Source organism: Pistacia vera, unplaced genomic scaffold (assembly GCF_008641045.1).
Source record: "Pistacia vera cultivar Batoury unplaced genomic scaffold, PisVer_v2 Contig785, whole genome shotgun sequence".
In the NCBI taxonomy this organism is placed as follows: Eukaryota; Viridiplantae; Streptophyta; class Magnoliopsida; order Sapindales; family Anacardiaceae; genus Pistacia; species Pistacia vera.
This window is the reverse complement of record NW_022196651.1, coordinates 22416-44701: the sequence shown is the minus strand read 5'-3', so window position 1 is coordinate 44701 and position 22286 is coordinate 22416. Positions and strand designations below refer to the sequence as shown.

The following is a 22286-nucleotide window of genomic DNA, read 5'->3' as shown; positions in this document are numbered from 1 at the left end:
TGTGCACATGAATTTTTGATGAATGTCAAGAAAAGTGCATGTATGATATGATTATGTGATACTTGGGATGAGTTTGTAGATGGTAGAGATGACATGTTTGCATTCCATAATGCATAATTGCATTTAAACATGTGAATTTAGAAACAATTATAAGCATGAAACCATCTACAAGCATACTATTCATAAAGCAGAAAAAGCACTAAATATGTTAAAGAGAACATAGAAAGAATAAGAGTATTAAAGAAATTAAATCTGAATTTTTATTTAAAGAAGTGTAAAAAGATAAAAAGAAGGAAGGTTGTTGCGATCGGGAGCCCGTGAGTGACATAGTCCCACATGCACACCGCCTTTAGTGAGGGGCCTCAGAATGCAAAGAAAATTATACAGTCTGTTGAATTGTGTGTATGAAGGATTGTACCCATAATTAGAGAATTCACTCACACGACCAGGGTTCCAAATCCATGCCTCAACCGAGTCCGTCGGCAAGAAAAGAAAGAAAGAAAGAATAAAAGAAAAAAAGAAAGAATAGAAAGAAAGACTAGAAAAGAAGAAAGAATAGAAAGGAAAGACTAAAAGAAAGAAGATGAAAGAAAGACTAGAAAGAAAGAAGAAATATAGAAAAAGTAACAGATAAGAATAAAAATAGAAAAGGAAATGCATAATCTATGCATGAATATGCATAAGACCCTGCTCATTATCATGAGTAATGAAATTTAGAAATTGAGAGAAAAACAGAGAGCAAAATATAGAAAGAATGAAAAAATAGAGAATAATCGGAAATGTGATGTAAGGAAAGAAATTTGAACTTACAGCGGAGAGAGAAGGTAGCTAGCGGGTTTACTTCTCTGAGCATTAGTGCTCACTCCATTGTTTTCAATGTTTTTACAGGTAATAAGTTAGTTGCTTTGCTCAGAACGTCACGCAATGGAAGGGTTGGGCTACACTGTTAAGTTCTATTTTGAGTTATTTTGTAAATATTTGTATATAAAGAAAAATTAAATAGGGGCCCATACTTTATTACTCGTTTATGTGTATTTTCTTATATATATATTTAATGAGTTTTACTGATTATTTTACAAGTATACTAGCTAGAAGAAAGTATTACAGAATACTCCGAGAACCTTACTTTGGAAACGCCCTCTCGCTAGTATATGGCTGCGAGACTATGATTCCAGTGGAGTAGGAACTGGTTCACTCTAGAAGACCTATTCAATGAGATAGACAATGAAGCACTTTTACGTGCAAGTCTGGACCTAGTTGAAGAACGCTGCACAAGGTTCAGTTAAGGTAGCATCCACCACAGCGGGAGAAAAGGTTCTTCGACTCTAGGTCAGGAGAAGAGACTTTTGGGTCGGCAACCTGGTTTTGAAAGAAGTCATTCTCGATACAAGGGAAACAAGTGTAGGGTATTGGGACCTAACTAGGAACGGCCCATATTGCATCGCTAAGTTAATACGACTTGGAATTTATCACCTCAAGAGGCTTAACAATTCAAAAGTACCGCGCTTGGAATGATACATCTTCGCCTCTATTACCAGTAATTCCGAACCCGCTCTTACTTTTGTTCATTTCTTTTGCTTGTAATCTTTATGAATAAGATCGTTCTGCTTTCTCTTGAAGGAAAATTTGTGTCATGCTCTTTGAATGATCTTGTTCGTTGTAATATTTTTACAAGTTCTCTGATCAGATGTATAATATTAGTCTTGTGAAGTGCTTGAATATAAAAGTACTATCACAAGTGCCGAAACATTTCTTTATATATATGTTAAAATAATCCAAGGGCAGCAGAAAGATAAAAAAAAAAAAAAAAATAGGAAGAGTCAAAAGGAAGCTGTGAAAAATAGAAGAGGCGATCACTGGTCCCCCCTCCAAGCTCTCTGGGTGCGACCTCTATACCGCTAGTTGGTCGTCGACAAGCCCAATCAGCTGCTTGGTCCTTAAGGACGTATGCCTCTAGCTAGTCATCCTTCGGAGAGGCTCTTGTCCCTCTTCCTCCTCAGCATCATCAGCTTGGGCCATGAGGGCAAGGATGTCCTAGTATTCATTCGGAGGTCGGGGAGGTCCATCCCTGGATTCCTCGGTTGCAAGCTGTAATGGCTTGTATTGCCCAATTAGCAGCTCTTCTCTCGAGTTCAGGTTTTGTCGCTTCATCGGTTCAGTTAATGAAGTGACTCGCCCTTAGAGCAGCTTGAGATCCACCTCCAAAGCCTTCTTCTGCTTCTCAAAGTTTTCCCCAGTTGAGCTCTGTCCTCCTCCACCTTCCTGGCACACTCAGAGTTCGCCTTTAGCTCTTTCTCTTTCTCGCCACACTCTTTGGTAAGTCGGTCAGTGTCCTTTGAGCTCCTTATCTCCTCGCCTCTCTTCTCAAGCTTTGCCTTCTAGAAGTCCACTATGCGAAGGGCAGAATTTCTCTCTACCAAGTACTGATTCTCCTGAATATGGATCGCTTTCGTCTTTGTGTCCAAGCCACAAAGTCCTATTTCAGCTTGGTATTCTCTTCCCTCACTCGTGGAATCCTCCAACATAGTCTATATTAATCTTTTATTGGCCATGTGTAGGCGAGCAGGGACTATATGAGAAAAAAACAAGAGTTTGCCTCATTTTTCCCGAAAATCATAAAGTTAAAAAATCAACTGATACTAAAAAGTCCCCGACAGAACAAAACTGTTTTACCCGGCTTTGCAACTAAGTGCGGTAGCCACCAGGTCCGCAGGTTGGAAGCCACAAACTCCTTGAAGGCCGTAGCCAGTTGGCATTCCAGCAAGCTACTCCTCTTCTTGGTCTTCTGGCCCATGGTTTTTAGCTTTGCACTCGAGTAGCCACGGCCGAGAAGCTTCTCCACATCGCTCTGTGGATGTTCACCTTCGGCACCATTTGTATCCCTCTTACGGGGATATCGTTGAGGGTCACCTCGTTGCTCGGTCGGATCGACCCGAGGAAATATGAACCCCCTATTCCTCGTCGATGGCTTTGGAACCCTAGGTGGCATGGTCGTTGTGCACCATAGAAGCATGTTAGCAAAAGGTCACCTCTGAAAAAAAAAAAAAAAAAAAAAAAAAAAAAAGAGTTATCCTAGTGTGAAGTTACTTACGGTTAGGTTCCAAAGATGCTTCCGAATTGAAAAAACCATACTTCGTAAGTTGGCAGTAGTCATGAGTGTCTTGCGTCGCGACTCTACTAGGTAGAAGATCGAACGTCACAATTTGTTGTAAAGTCTATCAGAGCCATCAACCTAGTCGTCTTATTTTCTACAAAAGACAAAAAGTTCATTAATTTCACCTATAGAAGAGGAGCTGAGAAAAGTACAATCGCAAATCAAGGAAGGAAAACCTACTCTGCTCCCTAAATTGACAAACACCATCATATGCGAAAAAGAAAATTTGGTCTCATAAGCCCCGACATTACTGGGGTAGCCAAATATTCCTCTCTCATTGAAGACACTTCGAGAGGTAATAAGAGACTTTGTCTTTGATCTTATTCAAACAGTAAGTGCATGCGAGCTCCAACGCTGTCAGCTCGCCAAGTCCATTTTCGCCACATGCAACATACATAGCAACTGCTATCATATACGCATTAGGTGTCCATTGTAATGGCACCTCAAAGTGGTTAAGGATTCATTTGATAAAGGGTGAAAAGTATCAACGCCCCACACTTAAAGATTGCCTCAGAGATCGCAGCCATTCCCTCTTGGGATTACGAGCTGTGTACGTCCTATGCTGGTAACATCTCCCCTAAGTGTGAACGGTCCACTGCTTTCTGTATCTCGTCCTGGGTGGCCATGGATAAGGTCTCTTGCACGGAGCTACTGAGGTGCCCGCGCTTGCTAGCTCGTCCCCTCGACTGTTCTGTCGCTGAAGTGTCCATTTCTCCTAAAGTCTAAAAAAAGGAGCGACTGTAGAGATGACTCAGTCTTCGTACAGTGTCCGTACGAGATGTGGAAGAGAAAAATAACCCTAATTTACCTTCCTTAACCCCTAGAAAAACCTTAAAACCTTAAGAACGAATTCCCAAGAATATCTATGCCCCAGGTTCTCACTTTTTATAAAGAAAAAATTTCTTTTTTTACCACTAACTAGAACATGCATCGTGTAAGCTAACTAGACAGTTCATACCCATCATTACCGAAAGTCAAGCTTTCAATAGAAATAAAGAGGAAAATGAAGGAGAAGTCCTCCTTACCTCTTAACTGTTGGGGATGAACTCTCTGTCGTACGAAGAGTGCGCATCAACTGGAAAAAGAACGGACCGACTTTGCGAGTGCAAGTTTTGTTTTTCTCTTCTGAAATGTTAGTTCTGTGATAAACTTGAGGCAAACCTGGGTTTATAGGGGGAAAGATGACAATTGGTTCCCTAGCAAGTGACGCTTATGTGATATGTTTCTCCGCCATTGATTATGACCACATGTCATTAATCCACTTGAACGTAATGGTGTGCTGTCATAGGCACCCAGCATTAAAACCCTAAAAAATACACTAGTATTGTAGTAGGGATCGTTCCCACGGAGAGTGTCTCCCAAGTTTTATGTTACGTGAACCAGTATGAGGGGATTTGAGTAAAAACAGAAACAATTTCAGGAAAAGATATACAACCTAAATACTGAAATCAATCAAATAATGAACTTGGTTTAAGTCAACATCCACCACGGAATCTTAAACTGGTCATTGATGCAAAAATAAATCAATTCTTACTTTAAGTATTCACCGTTGGAACTATTTTCCTATCTCTCCTTAGTTGTAATTATTAGGAAACAAGCGATCTAATTAATCTTACTACTAACAACCCTAGACAAGCCTAAAGATTTAATCAGTGGCAGCCTTAAGACCTAGAGAGATCGATGAAGCTAAACAACACAAACACAGCATTTTATTTAATTCAGTCAAATGTTCTTCTTAACTTAACATTCCTGACGACGCAAATTCTTAAACCTTAATTGCTTCACAAGTTAAAGGGATCAACAATTGCGGATTTGATATCTAACTTAGCAGTAATTGCAACAAATAATAAACTAGTAGGCCTCCTAGTAATTAAATGCAACATCATGACAATATGCATAGAAGAACATCCAATACTCAAAACAATTGAACACTAAAAACAGATAGATCTCACAGTTTATTGATTCCGACATCTTGTTTCCTTCGCAAGTTATAAAAATTAGCCACTCATGGCCATCACGAAAATTCAAAGGAAAAGTTCAAGAAGATCAGAGGGAGAGGCATGTGTGTCTCTGTCAATCTGATCTCTCTCCCTTTTAAACATATCCCATTCAAATTGAGTATTTGAATTCTACTAAATCTCCTCAAAATATTCTAATATCCTAAAAACATTTATCCTAATCTGATTCTAATTAATTGAAAATAAAATAAAATAGGAAAGTGGTTGCTACTGTAACTTGCGTGCAACAGGTCTTCAAATCTTCCAATAATAACTGCCTCTTTAACTTGCACGATAGGGCAAATGTTCCAAAACGTCGGCAGTCCAGGTGCGTCAACTTCAAGCCCGATATAACCTTGAGGCAGCGGTATCTCTCCAAACTAAAAACATGAAATTTGTAGATATATTTCTTAGGGTTCCACAACATTTTTAATCATCTCAATCTGAGCTTGGATGAGAAGTTATGCCCAGATTACGGAGCAATGTGAAAACTATCCGAATTCACCTAATTATTTCCGTTTTGCATTTAACGCCTCCATTTGCATCCTAAATCAAAATAGAATAATAGAGTACATTTAGGCAACAAATAAGTAAAAATACTAGACATTAAGGGGATAAATATGGCATTTTGCATTCTCATCAGTAACATTCACGCTTCAGGATGCCAATCGCGTTCCCTCCATGGAGAACTAAGCATCGGCGTAGTTACCTCCTTACATAATGCCCCCTCATTGCATTTATGCTTTGAAGGGAATGTTTGTTTCATATGGCTTACATTAATGCGCTGGCTAGAACTTATTGGGCAAGAGACAGTCTGTCAGAATAAAGTTTATTTTATGACCACTAGCTGTCAAGCACAACGGATAATCTGAAAAGGTCGTTCGAGTAAAACACTCTTCTCCATGTATCAATTTCGGATGACGTGATCCCTTGTTTTGAAAGAAATGTGCTAAGTTTTTCAGGTCGCGATCGATGGATGAAGTTTAAAGCATGTTGGTATAACACTAAGCAGGGTCCGACCCGGTTGTTGAACCTGTGGAGGAGGCCCCCTCAGGTCGCTTGTTGCTATTCTTGAGACCTATGTTGCGACCTTCTTACAGTTCGTTGGTGGGGTAAACCACTAGTTTCACATTATCTTAACTGCTTGTCTCATATGCTCGATCAGGCATCACTCAGAGTAAGTCAGGTTGCGGCATAATCATAAATTTCTCAAGGTTCAATCCTTAAACCTAAAATAAACAATGGGGGCTTCTAGATGGTCCGTCTTTCAAACTCCATGTTTCTCTGTAGAGCGTCACGCCAACAGGGCCACGTGTGTTTTAGGATAGAGGGCAGAGGAGGGCGGTGTTGTCAGGTAAAAACCAAACACACTACCAGCAGAAAGGCGGGGGTTGGTGGTGGGTGTGGGTGGTTGAGTCGCGCAGTGGAAGGTAAGTGTTTCCAGGTGGCAGGGTGGCAGGTGAAGCTTTGCTTGGAATGTCTAGAATTGTCTACCTGCACGCTCGTATGGATGTAGGTGTGAAAAGCTCCTGTGCATCACAATGGGATCAGGTTAGGAATGTACCACACCTCCTGTCTGGCTAGGATAAAGAGAGACGGAAGAGTACGTAAAGAGAACATATTAACTTACACACACACCGGGGGGCTGAATGTGCACTCAAAAGGCCCGCGGCGCATTTATGGTATCGGGGGCGGCAAAAAAAAAAGATGGAAAAATCATTGTTTAATCTTCCGAAGAGCAGACTTTCTCTCTCTCTCTGTATTTAATTTGCGAGTTATCACTAACTCGGGTGCTATATCGCCCTGACTGTAAGGGCATAAAAACACACCACAGACACATGAAGTAGGGAGCGTAAAAATGCTGGCGTCAGGTGACAGTCAAGGGGCAACACATACCAAGAAATTGCAACAACACACTGTATTTCATAACTAACTATAAAGAAAAATAACTTTTTAAAAAGGGCAATAACAAAAACAATAAATGTTGTGTAGTAAAATAACCTCGAAACCGAGTGTATGTGCAAGAACACACAGTATGGAAATGAAAGAATCACAAAAGGGTGCAATAATGATAAACAGGATTGTTCAAGAGGAGAGGAGAGAGTGTGAAGTAGAGAGATAACATGCATGCAAATTGAAGAGGGTGCAACCAATAATGTGGAAGGCGTGTTGTGGGTCAACTTCTTCAAGTGCTGCCGCGTGAAGTGTCCACAGACATTTGAAAGTTAAAATCCGCAATAATAGGTTTTTTTATAAGGGATGATGTGCGGGGGGCCGCACACACGAGATTTACACGACATGAGCAGCTGTTGTACGATGACCGCCACAAACGTGTGAGAGATTAAAAGTGGGGGAAGTGATAAATAGTCTCTCAAAGTAGGCTGGTACAACACAATACAAATATACCAAAACACTCGCAAAAGTTTACAAACACAAGTAAACGAAGAGGGGTTGATTTGGGGCTCTTTTGCTTAAGATTATCTTATAGGGGTTCCCTTGGTTGGTTTCATCTCGATTGTCACCAGGAGTGTCCTACGGTATAACCCAAAAAAGGAGTCGGTTGGGCTGGGTGTCGATAGGTAAACAAAGAGTCTAAAAAAGCTGTTACAAAGACACAGAAGACAACGGGGTGGCAGTGTACGCAGAGGAACACGCAAAGATCGAATGTCGGTATTTGACACTGTGGACGACAAAAAAAAGAATCAGGGTCATGCACATCTAGGTTAACTTGAATAGTCATGCCATCGGGCGGGGACTGGGCCAAGGGACGCGACAACAACCAGGGGCACCACTAAAATCAAACCCACAACCTACCAAAAATCGACAAAGCTGTGCGGCGGTCTCCACACACGAAAACAAAATTCGGGAATGATTCCGTGCAAAACTCGTCAGATACACGGCATGGGGGCCACACGGAAGTGGGGGGGGGCGGGTGAGCCAGAAGGAACTTGCGAAGTGGGGCCGGTGTGTGCGCGATAAACTAGAAGGTGAATCAAGAGCACAAAGGAGGCGGATTGGAATGTCGTGACTTTTGTTTGTTCGGGCAGGCACAATCGTGCGGTGGCCCAGTCATGGAAAAGAGCGAAAAAGGGTGGGAGCGGAACAGAAAAAAAAAAGAGCCACATTGAGATGGGGCAAAGTGTGTACCAAGCTGGAGTGGGGCGCAGAGCGGGGGAAATGAGGCAACCTAGGGCCAGCAGGAACAGCAGGGGGGGAAAACCGGTGAGGCGCCGACACGGGGGGGGCCGTGTGGCTAAGCAAAAGTGGGCGGAAATCGACACCATGAATCACCAGTGGGAGTGCCAAGGGGTCTCTAGATAAGAGGACAGAAGGACTGAGCGACCATCTGAACAGAGGAAGAACACATCACGAAGCAAGCGTTGGGTGGGGAGGTTGGCGAGCAAACTGAGGGAGGGCGTGACAGTGCATCACACCCTTAAGTGGAGATAGAGGTGATCAACAAGTGTCGAACAAAAGGAGGGTCTGGCAACATATAAAGCATAAGAACAATGTGTGGAACCAAAATAATCTGAGAAGGAGAGGGCGTGCGCTCCGCTTTCCCGAAGGCAGCGGACAAAAGCGGTGGGGAAGAACTGGCATAGTAGACTCCAAAAAGAAGGGTGCCGCGGGCACGTGCTGAAACCAGCAGGAGCACACGACAACATACAAGGCAGAGGCAGAGGCGCACATACGCTCAAAGTCCACCCCTGCAGATCACATACGGCAAGGGTGCAGCTGGTCTCTCGCGCTGTGGGGCAGCCACATAAGCCACATCAAAACAAAAGAAGAAAAGTGATTGGAGCCATTTTTGTAAACAGTACTCTTTATGTATAAAAGACACATGAGTTGTAATGAAAAGAAAACTTTGGGCCCAACTTTTCTATTGTTATTATGCATGCATTGTACAGTTTTCAGTAGGTGTTACAGTTTACACAACATCTCTCAAACTTCATCTCAATTTCCATTTCTCAATACACATTAAAACACTTCTCATACATGAAGTGTATCCAGCAACCACCAAATAGCTACTCATCTCAACTCAATTCCTTAACAAGCATAATACATATTTATACATGCATATATCTCTACTCAATCTCTAAATCTCTACTCAAAAGCTTATTCAAAACTCAACTTGGTTGGATTTACTTACCTTGTGAAAAAGTGACTTCTCTAGCACTTTTCCTTCCCCTTGTTGTCTTGTCTTCTCTATACAACTTAAAATAACAACAAGAACAATAACAACAATATAAGACTTCAATACAACCAAAAGCAAACTCACATCTAAAGCAAGAATTCTCACCTTAGGATGCTTTAGATGAAATCTCTACTAAAATTACCCAAAAGCTCTCTTAAACTCCTTAGAAATCTTGGGAAAATTGAAAGGAAGTAGAGAATGAGAATGGCGGTGGAAAATGGATGAAATGAAGGGTTTATTTCACTTAACCCTTTTTAGCTCATATTATAATCATCCTTTCCCAATTTGCCCTTGCTCTTCCTTGGAAATTCTATCTATATCCTTTAATTCATTACACTCACACCCCCACACACACGTATTCTCCATGAAATTTCCTTACATTTCACTCCCCACTTTTCCTGCTGATTAGGGGTAGAATGGTCATTTTACCCCTATGGAGAAATATATAGAAACCTCAATACACATTTTAGTCGACTCGTCGCCGCGGCGAAGAAACTTCCATCGCCCTGGTGAAAAATTACAAAGTCGACACCGCCATACACAAAGCCAATGTCGCCGCAGCGAAGATTGCCATTCCAAAATTCCTCAAGTTTTAACCAATTTCAAGGCAACCACTCAACATACAAACTCAATTAAAGCTGAATCAATGAACATTTAAACAATACAGCAAATCTTAACTACGTACCTCAAGTGGGGCGTTACACTCGGCTGTGGCGACAATGGAAGAAAGGAAGCCGACGATAGTGACGAATGCGAAGGGTCAAAGAACGACGCCTTCTGTGGTGGCGTCTACAAAGAATAGGGATATATTGGTGGGTCAAATTGCAAAATGGCAGGTCGTTGTGAAACGGAAAATACTTTCTTTTCGGTGAAAAGGTTTATGGGAGGAAGATGACTGAGGTGAATGAGGATTCGAAGCAGGTGAGTTATAAAGTTGTGAGAGATGAGAATGGGAATGTGAAGTTGGAGTCTTCTACTGTTGGGAAGCAGTTTGCCGTGGAGAAGATTTCAGCTCAAGTGTGTGAAATTAGGGTTTTTCCATTGTTGTGGATCCCTACAAAAACATAGGAAACAACGAGGTGAGCACAGCTAATGTCAGTAAGTAAATCTTACTCATCTATCCCCGTAACTCTCTCTAATTCTTTCCTTATAATTCTCATTCATTCTCTCTTTTATACTTCTCTCTATTTCTCTTTCTCTTAACTCTTTCTACTAACTCTTTTTTGTAAGTCACGACCTCATCTTACCGGAGGCACGGCCGGGACTCGCTCCCGCTCTTCGTGACTTCTACTCATTCTAGCCGATCGAACTCGGTATGATGGATTCGGAACCCTTAGCCATGTGAGTATATAATCTAACTCTCAGGTACTCTGGGTATAGCCCTCATCTGCATGCACTCTCACGGGCTACACCATTTCTCTCTCTCATACTCATGCCGCTCTCCAATGCGGCGTACATGCAGAATACTCTACCCATTACTCAGGGTTCCCCATCGCACAACCTACTCTATTCTTTTGTTAGCACTACTTTCTCTTTGTTCTCTACTGTCTCTTTGTTCTCTAGTGCTCAATCTCTCTTTCTATTTACTATTAGAGTAGCTTATTCTCAACATTCTCTACTCTTCTCAAACTACTACTCATAGTATAGCTATACACAAAATTCTACTCTCTCTCAAGCTATTACTCAATGCTCAATTAATGCATATGCGTGGTTTATGCTCATTAATGCACTTGGAAATGCCAATATGCAATGTTGCAAGAATTAAGGTTTACTAATCATACTCATACTTCTCTTAGGCATTTCATCAAACAATTAATATGCATACAAAAACTCTATTATAATTACTACTCTACTTCATCCTCTAGCCATCCAAATTGGAGAAAACTCCCTCATATAACCATAATCCCTGTCAAGAAAAGCACTCCAATAGGTTTATGTAACGCCCCGCTTGAGGTACGTTGTTATTGTTTCCTTTTTGCCCTTAATCGAGTTGGTTTGTTATAATTGTTTGATTGAGTGTTGTGTTGATGTTTGCCCTGAAAATTGGTTGAAAACAGAAGAAGTTCAGTCTGCCGTTCTTCGCCGGGCGAAGAAGAAGCTTCGCGCGGCGAAGATGTGTTGAAACCAGGGGAACTCCCTGGACAGTTTCGCTGCGGCGACAGAGGTTTCTTCGCCGCGGCGACGGCTGAATTAAGTTGATTGAGTTTTAGATATTTTCTTCCTTAAGGACAATTTGACCTTTCTACCCCTAATTAGCAGGAAAAGTGGGGAGTTAATTGTAAGGATTTTTCATGGAGAATAGGTTGAGATGGGGGTGAGTTGTAATGAATCAAAGGATATGGATGGAATTCCAAAGTAGAACAAGGGCAAAATGGGAATGAGTGTGTTAATATTTCATTAAAAGGAATTAGAATCAAAGAAACCCCTCATTTCTTCTTCTCAACGTGACTCTCCATTCTTCTCCTCTCAACTTCTCTTTTCTTTTGATCAAGGATTTCCAAGGGATTTTTGAAGGTTTTGGGGTAGAAAAGCAACCTAAGGCTTCTAAGGTAAGGATTCTCCTTAAGTTGTGATATTTGTGAGTTTTTTGTCATTTTGTGTGTGAGGGTTTTCATTCTTTTGGCAAGATTTGAGGAGAAGTCAAGCTAATCAAGTGAAAGGAAGAGTTTGTGAGTCTCTCCTTAACAAGTAAGTAAAACCCAACCCAAGTTGAGATTATGAATTTCTTGATTAGGGTTTTGATAGAATGATGCATGTATGTGATGTGCATGTAACATAGCATGTATGAAGGATTAAATAGAGATTTCTATGCTTTGTGATTGTTTATACCTTGCAAATTTGAGAAATGGGTTGTTGGTTTGGCAAGGTAGTTGAGATGAATTTAAGGGGTATTGTATTCCCTTTTTGGAAGTGTTTTCTATGGCAGGTTTTGTGACTTTGTGAAGGGGTTTTTCCCCATTTTGGATGGTTAAGAAAAGTTTTAGAATCATGGCTATGATAGAGTTTTGTAGTGCAATGAGTTGTTTGATGAAATGCCTAATAGAGTTTGAGTGTGAGAAATGAACCTTAATTCTTGCAACATTGCAGTTGGCATCTCATAAGTGCATTGGTGAAGATGAACCATCCATAGGCACTAGTTGTACATGGAAAAGTGACCTAAGAAAGTGTAAGGAAATGGGTTATGCAATTACCCTATGAGTAGAGAGCTTAGTGGGTAAAATTACTCTATGAGTAGAGACTTAGTGGTAAAATTACTCTAAGAGTAGAGAGATTGAAAAAATGCTACAATAGAATGAATTAGAAGAGTAGAAGAGTAGTATAGTTGGGATGATGCTTTGTGATCATCACCCGACCGTTATGGGAATCGGATTGATGCTTGGTGATATATCCGAGTAGCCCTTAGAGTGATGGGTCGTGCTTTGTGATCGTCACCGATGAGTAGTAGAAATGGGTAGATGCTTTGTGACCGCTACCCGTAGTGATAGATAAGTAGGTTGATGCTTTGTGATCATCATCGACATTTAGTAGAAAAGGGTTGATGCTTTGTGACCATCACCCGATAGTGACTGAGACGGTAAATGCTTAGTGATCGTTACCCAAAAATTCATGAGGAACGGGTAGACGCTAGGTGATCTCCACCCGATAGTTAGAAAGAACCGAGTGGTGCTTTGTGATCCTCACTCGGTAGTCACTAAGAATGGGTTGGTACTGTGTGAATTCCACCCGATAGCATAGAGAGTGAGATGGTGCTGTGTGAACCCATCCGGGTACCTCGGTAAGATGAGGCCATGATGTTATTAGAACAGAAATAGAATCAGAGATAGCGTAAGGAAAGAATTAAGAGTTATTCATACGGGACAGACAGATAGGAGTTTTACTTACTGAGCTATTTTGTGCTCACCCCGTTATTTTCCTTTGTGGATGCAGGTTCTAGGTGATGTTGCGGTCGGAGGGGCGTCGGCAAGCAATGAGGAATAGCTACACTGTTTCCCCTGTTTTGTCTTTTAAAATACATTTTTGTAAACAGTACTCTTTATGTATAAAAGACACATGAGTTGTAATGAAAAGAAACTTTGGGCCCAACTTTTCTATTGTTATTATGCATGCATTGTACAGTTTTCAGTAGGTGTTACATTTTTGGTATCAGAGCAAAGATTTTGGGATTGAACAGTGTACTATTCTCATTGCCACGACGTCCTATAACCGACCGTGTGAGTAATTCTTTCTTATAGAATTGTCTCTTGAGTTCATTAGTGTGATCATTTTGTAGATGAGGCGTAGTTATCGAAATCGCGGTAAGAGTGTGGTGAATGAAGGAGACCTTCTAACCACCAGAGTCTACGCTCCCTCCCTTGGATGAAGCTAGAATCCGGGGAATTATACAGCAAGTTATGGCTGAACTCAGGGGAGAGTTGTACCCCCGTACAGACACCGAGTTACGCCTGTCGAAAGAGGGCAAACGGTACCTCCCCCAGTACCGAACAGAGTGGAACCGATCTACGGTCTTTCTAGTCAGCATCAACCCTCAGAGTTTAAGGGTACTACAGATCAGTGATAGCAGAAGAGTGGCTTGGGTCAGTAGAGCGAGCCACAGGTTTATTTCCCATGTCAGACCGGGAGAAGATCCGGTATGCGAGTTTCTTGTTTCGGGGTGATGCCCGAATTTGGTGGGAATTAATGGAAGAAACTCATGACACGACAGTGATGACGTGGGGAGAGTTTAGGCAAGAGTTTGAGGCTGAGTATAGAACAGAGGACCAAGTTCATGAGAAGGTCCAAGAATTTATCAGTCTACAGCAAGGGTCAAGCGCTGTGAAAGAGTACTCAGTAAAGTTCAACGCTCTTGCAAGGTTTGCACCGGGAATAGTTAGTACTCCGGCCTTGAGAAGGGATAAGTTTGTGATGGATTGAAGCCGGAGATAGCCCGGGATATTATGACAAGCTCCAACCCTCCTCGAATTACAGTGAGGCCTTGAGGCGGGCAATGAAGGCGGAGATTTTTGAGATAAAATCTTCCCCGTAGGATCCTCGACAGGAGGAAAAGGAGCTACCCTCTACTCCCAGAGAGAGAGCAGAGGGTGTAAGAGGCAAAGAATGAAGAATCAGAAGAAGAAGTTTCAGTATAAACAGAATAGAAAAGAGTGGAAGATAAACGACCTCGGACAGAGGGGTTTCCTCCTTGCCCTAAATGTGGGAAGAATCACCCAGGAGAGTGTCTGAGGGATCAGAGAGTGTGCTATAGGTGCCGACAGCCAGGCACATATGAGAGATTGTAAGCTCCTCTTCCACCAACCACCAGGGTTCGAGGGTACTGCGAATGCCAGAGGTTTACTGTGGCACGGGTGAAGCGAGGCCAGTCCATCAGCCGTTACTGGTCAGTTATTATTTCATGCAGTCCCTTTATAGCTTTAATTGATTCAGGTGCTACCCATTCGTTTATATCTTATGGGATGCTTGAGATTAGGTTTGAAACCTACTAGAACGACACAACCATTAAGATAGAATTACCCGATTGGGTTAGTGTTGTGACTCAAGAGATTTTGTTAAGAGAGTCCTTAGTGATCCAGGGTAGAGAGTTATCGTTGACTTAATAGTTTTCGATATGCCCGATTTTGATGTAATTCTGGGTATGGACTTCCTAGGAAGATATGGAGTAGAGATTGACTGTCGGAAAAAGAAGGCGAGGTTAACCTCGATTGTGGAGATAAGTTTAGTTTTAGAGAAGGCCAACAGTTAAGCATGCTGATTAGTAGTGTGAAAGCCAGGAAGATGTTGAGAAAGGGGTGTTCGGGGTATATTGCCCATGTAGTGCAGAGTGGTGATGTTCCACAGTTAGAGATTCAGAGGGTGCCAGTAGTTCGAGACTTTCTAGATGTGTTTCCGGCGAGTTACCGGGTTTGCCTCAAGAGAGGGGAGTAGAATTTAGTATCGAACTAGCACCGGGACAGCACCAATATCTAAAGCCCCTTATCGAATGGCCCCAGCTGAGCTCCAAGAACTAAAGAAGCAACTCCAAGAGCTTTTAGATAAGGCTTTATCCGACCGAGTCATTCTCCTTGGGGAGCTCCAATCCTGTTTGGAAAAAGAAGGATGGATCACTAAGGATGTGTATTGATTATAGGGAGCTGAATAGAGTTACAGTGAAGAATAGTACCCGCTACCCGGATAGATGACTTTTTGATCAGTTGAAAGGAGCGGCAGTGTTCTCCAAAATGATTTGAGGTCCGGGTATCATCAGGTACGAGTGGTTGAGCAAGATGTGGCTAAGACTGCCTTTCGTACAAGATATGGGCATTATGAATTTGTAGTGATGCCTTTTGGTTGACTAATGCCCCAGCAGTTTTTATGGACCTGATGAACAGGGTATTTCATGAGTATTTAGATCAGTTCATTGTTGTCTTCATCGACGACATTCTGATTTACTCAAAGTCAAGAGAAGAACATGAGAAACACTTGAGATTAGTATTGCAACGGCTGAGGAAAAGAAGTTGTGTGCTAAATTTTCCAGGTGTGAGTTTGGCTGAACAAGTGATATTCCTGGGTCATACCGTATCAAAGGAAGGGATTTCGGTAGATCCGAGTAAAGTGCAGGCAATCCTAGAATGGCAGAAGCCGAGAACAGTGAAGGAAATCAGGAGTTTCCTAGGCTTAGCAGGCTACTACCGGCGATTTGTAGGGATTCGCCCAGTTGGCTAAACCGTTGACAGCTCTTACCAAACAGAAGAACTCCTTTTATCTGGTCAGCAGCTTGTGAAGAAAGCTTTCAAGAGTTGAAGAAGAGGTTAACATCAGCTCCTGTACTAGTGTTACCACAGGAGGGTGTAGATTATGAGTTTATACAGACGCCTCTTTGCATGGACTTGGTGTGTGTTAATGCAGTTGGGTAGGGTTATAGCTTATGCTTCTCGTCAATTGAAAGAGTACGAGACCAGATACCCTACGCATGACTTAGAATTGGCAGCCGTGGTCTTCGCCTTAAAGATTTGGAGGCATTACCTTTATGGTGTGAAGAGTAATATCTACACCGATCATAAGAGTCTAAAGTACTTCTTCACCCAAAAGGAGTTGAATATGAGGCAGAGAAGGTGGTTAGAGCTGGTCAAGGATTATGATTGTGAGATCAAATATCAACCAGGGAAAGCCAATGTGGTAGCCGATGCCTTGAGTAGAAAAGCCCATGTTTTCGGCTTACCAAACAGAAAGAGTTAATAGAAGAATTGTCTAAGGAACAGATAGAGGTGGTTCGGAAGAATTGCCAGCCTTGTGGTACAATCCTCTTTACTGAGGAAATTAGAGAAAAGCAAATGGCTGATGAGTGGTGTCAGAAAATAGTTGCAAGTTCTTGAGGGCAAGACATCAGAGTTCTTTGTGAGAGATGGTGTCCTCTATTGTAGAAATCGGTTGTGTATACCTCCAATTGAGGAGTTAAAACAGAAAATTTATGGAGGCTCATGACACACCGTACACCGCTCATCGGGAGCAACCAAGATGTATCAGGATATTAAGAAAGGCTATTGGTGGTCGGGTATGAAGAAAGACATTGCAGAGTTTGTGGGCTAAATGTCTAACTTGCCAGCAGGTGAAAGCAGAACACCAACGGCCGTCAGGGTTGCTTCAACCATTGAGTATTGGAGTGGAAATGGGAGAGCATTTCAATGGATTTTATCACAGGTCTTCCCAGAGTGCAGAAAGGGTGTAATGCAATGGGTGATTGTGGATAGATTACCAAGTCAGCCCATTTTCCAGTAAAGGAAAGTACCACTACAGATCAATTGGCTCAGATTTACCTCAAGGAGATAGTCAGATTGCATGGTGTGCCCAAGATATAGTGTCAGATAGAGATTCCAGATTGTTTCAGCCTTCTGGACAAGTTTACAGAAGAGTTTGGGTACCCGTTTAGCATTCAGTACTGCCTATCATCCTCAGACAGATGGCCAAACTGAGAGAACGAATCAGGTGCTTGAGGATATGTTGAGAGCCTGTTGCATCGATTATAGAGTATCCTGGCATGAGATTTACCTTAGTGGAATTGCCTACAACAACAGTTATCAGTCTACAATTAGAATGGCGCCTTACGAGCTGTTGGTAGACGGTGTAGTCTCCGCTTCATTGGGATGAAGTAGGCGAAAGAGATGAGTTGAGTACTGCTCTTGGCCGAGATGACTCAGAAACTAGTAGAAGATGTGAAGTTAATCAGAAATAGAATGAAGCAAGCCCAAGATCGACAGAAGAGTTATGCCGACTTGAAGAGGAAAGAGGTAGAATTCCAAGTGGGCGACAAGGTTTCTGAAAGTTTCCCCTACAAGCGAGTAATGCGCTTCGGAAGCAAAGGGAAGTTAGCACCGAGGTATATAGGTCCTTTTGAGATCTTACAACGAGTAGGAAAGGTGGCTTACAGATTGGCACTACCACCTAGTATGGACAGGTGCATGATGTCTTCCATGTCTCGATGCTACGGAAATATGTAAGTGATCCCCTCCACGTCCTGAGCGTAGAAGACGTTGAAGTAACAGAGAATCTAGTATATGAAGAACGTCCAGTTCAGATTTTAGATCGAAGGGTTAAAGAACTTCGGAACAAGAGTGTTCCGCTAGTGAAGGTCCTTGGAGGAATCACAAAGTGGAAGAGGCCACTTGGAAGTAGAACGAGAATGCAGAATCGTTTCCCAGAGTTATTTGCATGAATTTCGGGGACGAAATTCTTTTAAGGGGGGAGAATTGTAACGCCCCGCTTGAGGTACGTTGTTATTGTTTCCTCTTTTGCCCTTAATCGAGTGGTTTTGTTATTAATTGTTTGATTGAGTGTTGTGTTGATGTTTGCCCTGAAAATTGGTTGAAAACAGAAGAAGTTCAGTCTGCCGTTCTTGCCGGGGCGAAGAAGAGCTTCGCCGCGGCGAAGATGTGTTGAAACCAAGGGGAACTCCTTGGACAGTTTCGCCGCGGCGACGGGCCGAATTAAAGGTTGATTGAGTTTTAGATATTTTCTTCCTTAAGGACAATTTGACCTTTCTACCCCTAATTAGCAGGAAAAGTGGGGAGTTAATTGTAAGGATTTTTCATGGAGAATAGGTTGAGATGGGGGTGAGTTTGTAATGAATCAAAGGATATGGATGGAATTCCCAAAGTAGAACAAGGCAAAATGGGAATGAGTGTGTTAATATTTCATTAAAGGAATTAGAATCAAAGAAACCCCTCATTTTCTTCTTCTCAACGTGACTCTCCATTCTTCTCCTCTCAACTTCTCTTTTCTTTTGATCAAGGATTTCCAAGGGTTTTTGAAGGATTTTGGGGTAGAAAAGCAACCTAAGGCTTCCTAAGGTAAGGATTTCTCCTTAAGTTGTGATATTTGTGAGTTTTAGTCCATTTAGTGTGTGAGGGTTTTCATTCTTTTGGCTAAGATTTGAGGAGAAGTCAAGCTAATCAAGTGAAAGGAAGAGTTTGTGAAGTCTCTCCTTAACAAGTAAGTAAACCCAACCCAAGTTGAGATTATGAATTTTCTTGATTAGGGTTTTGATAGAAATGATGCATGTATGTGATGTGCATGTAACATAGCATGTATGAGGATTAAATAGAGATTTCTATGCTTTGTGATTGTTTATACCTTGCAAATTTGAGAAAGGGTTGTTGGTTTGGCAAGGTAGTTGAGATGGAATTTAAGGGGTATTATGTATTCCCTTTTTGGAAGTGTTTTTTATGGCAGGTTTTGTGACTTTGTGAAGGGGTTTTTCCATTTTGGATGGTTAAGAAAAGTTTTAGAATCATGGCTAGATAGAGTTTTGTAGTGCACATGAGTTGTTGATGAAATGCCTATAGAGGTTTGAGTGTGAGAAATGAACCTTAATTCTTGCAACATTGCATGTTGGCATCTCATAAGTGCATTGGTGAAGATGAACCATCATAGGCACTAGTTGTACATGGAAAAGTGACCTAAGAAAGTGTAGGAAATGGGTTATGCAATTACCCTATGAGTAGAGAGCTTAGTGGGTAAAATTACTCTAGATAGAGAGCTTAGTGGGTAAAATTACTCTAAGAGTAGAGAGCATTGAAAAAATGCTACAATAGAATGAATTAGAAGAGTAGAAGAGTAGTTAGTTGGGATGATGCTTTGTGATCATCACCGACCGTTGGGAATCGGATTGATGCTTGGTGATCATCATCCGAGTAGCCCTTAGAGTGATGGGTCGATGCTTTGTGATCGTCACCCGATGAGTAGTAGAAATGGTAGATGCTTTGTGACCGCTACCCGTCAGTGATAGATAAGTAGGTTGATGCTTTGTGATCATCATCCGACATTTAGTAGAAACGGGTTGATGCTTTGTGACCATCACCCGATAGTGACTAGAGACGGGTAAATGCTTAGTGATCGTTACCCAAAATTCATGAGAACGTGTGGTGACGCTAGTGTCTCCACCCGATAGTTAGAAGAACCAGTGTGCTTTGTGATCCTCACTGTAGTCACTAAGAATGGGTTGGTACTGTGTGAATTCCACCCGATAGCCATAGAGAGTGAGATGGTGCTGTGTGAACGCCATCGGCCGTACCTCCGTAAGATGAGGCCATGATGTTATTAGAAACAGAAATAGAATCAGAGATAGCGTAAGGAAAGAATTAAGAGTTATTCTACGGGGACAGACAGATAGAGAGTTTTACTTACTGAGCATTATTTTGTGCTCACCCCGTTATTCCTTTTTGTTGTGCGATGCGGTTCTAGGTGATGCGGTCGGAGGGGCGTCGGCAAGCAATGGGAATAGCTACACTGTTTCCCTGTTTTGTCTTTTCCTTAGGTTTAACCCAGAGAGTCCAAATGAAGTCAAAACCCTACCAGTTTGTTTGAATTGATTTTATCCGTGTTTTAACTCTTGCTTTCATAATTTAGTTTTGAATATTTAGAAATTTTGATTTAGTTTAGTTTAAAATTCTCCCATAAATCCAAACAATTCGATTGCTCCAACTTGAAAACAGTAGAAAAACTTAGTGCTTAGCAACCAATCCTCGTGGGAATGATACTCACTCATCACTCTATTACTTGTGTGATTAGTATACTTGCTACATATTGCATATTGTAGTAAACATGCATCAAAGTGTCACAAGGACACATATGTTTCCCATATGCAAAATAACTGCAAAAACTGACTCAAAAGAAAAAAAAATGACACAAAAAGAAAAAAAAATTGAAAGTAAAAACAAAAACGATGAGGCTATTGGTTTTGAGGTGATGATGGTGGAGGAGTATGTATGGGTTGAAGAGATTGGGATAGCAAGGCATGAAGGCTCTGGAGATCTTTTGCAACTTCATATATTTGGTTGCTCCAAAGTTGATATTGATATATGATGACACTACTGAACTTGTCAAATTTCACATCGAAGTATGCTATAACCTTATCCAAGACTTCATCCGCAAGGCTAAGCGGCACAAATCTTGAACTTGATCAAATTTTAGCTCTTTATTCATAGTCTTGATACACTCCTCGATGCAGCCAATCGCTACCGTATTGATAGCTCTAAATAGAATTACGTTAGGCTAGTGTCAAACTACATCAATCGGTGCATAAGGCACTCCGTTGATCTCAAGTCTAAGGATCACATGCACCACCATTCGTTAGAGGATTTATTCCATAGACACTGGGGTTACCATCTACATGGACTCCTCTAGTGGGTTAGTCAAGCGAACTTGCCTACAGTAAGCACCCATGTGTTACACCGGGTTATCAACAAACAACCTTGACAAGTGAGATCAGTCACTGTCTTTCAACAGGGTTGTTCAACACTATGATAGCCTTACCATATTATCTGTGCCCTTGGTCATTTTTAGAATGGCCATCATATGTGATCACAGGATTCTCACTATCAAGATTTGAAACACTTGATACCCTTGTCACGGTTCTACCATCCTAAGGACATATATCAATACATACAATATGATTACATGATATAGAATAAAATGCCTTTATTGATCAATGAACATTATTAAAAAAGTCAATTCTACAATAATTGATTGGCTTTAGGGCACCTACTCTAACATTTGGATCATACAATGTTTTAATATATGAGAATGTTACATTAATGGAAAGATAGATCACCTTGAAATTACTAGGAATCTTTAGAGAAATGTGTTTGGTTGGTTGGTGGATATGTTATATTTATATATTTGGTTGGGAGGATAAATGGGTGCGTATACTATATAGATTACTAAATTTGCCCTCTTTTTTAAATATTAATATAATATTATTTTTTGAATAATTTCTTTTAACCCCCTGCATTTGAAATTTTTCTAAAATACCCCAGCCATATAAAACTTTAATTTGTAGCAAAATCACCCCCATCCTCCCCAAGCCACTGCCGGTAGCTAGCCACCACCACCAGCCATCAGCCATCGCTGACAGTCGACGGAATGGCACACGACTGGCTATATATGGCTAGTCGTGCACTAGGAAAGCCATTTTCGGCCATGGATCACAAATCCATGCCCGTGAAACAGCCAGATCTGGCCGGAAACAATCTTACCAATGCACGACTGGCTAGATCCCATTGGTCGTGCACCATTACCATGACTGGCACCGACAACCGATAGTGGTGGCAGGCAGCCTACGGTAATATTGGGTGGTTGGGGGTATTTTATTAACTTTTAATTATTATTTTTGAAGCTATGGTGTTTTAGCTAAATTTTCAAATGTAGGGGGGGTGGGTATAGTTATTCGGTAGACATTTGAGGGCAATTGTGTTCAAAATGACATTTAATTAAGGGCAAAGTAGGCATAAAAATAAGAGCTGTTATTAAAAGATTACCTGGTAATCTTTTAATAATAGCTCAAAGGGAGGGTATTGGATTACCCCTTACATTATCTACAATAAACATTATTTGCAATAAAAAGATACCCGTAATATTTTATTACTTGCAAACCAAACAACCGCAGGCTGCAATCAAACAACAGCAGGCAGCT

General features: G+C 41.4%; 1 pseudogene; it reads left to right on the top strand.

The window, feature by feature from the left end:
- LOC116116824 overlaps positions 1-22286 on the top strand; it is a 65679-nt pseudogene that overhangs the window by 22508 nt on the left and 20885 nt on the right.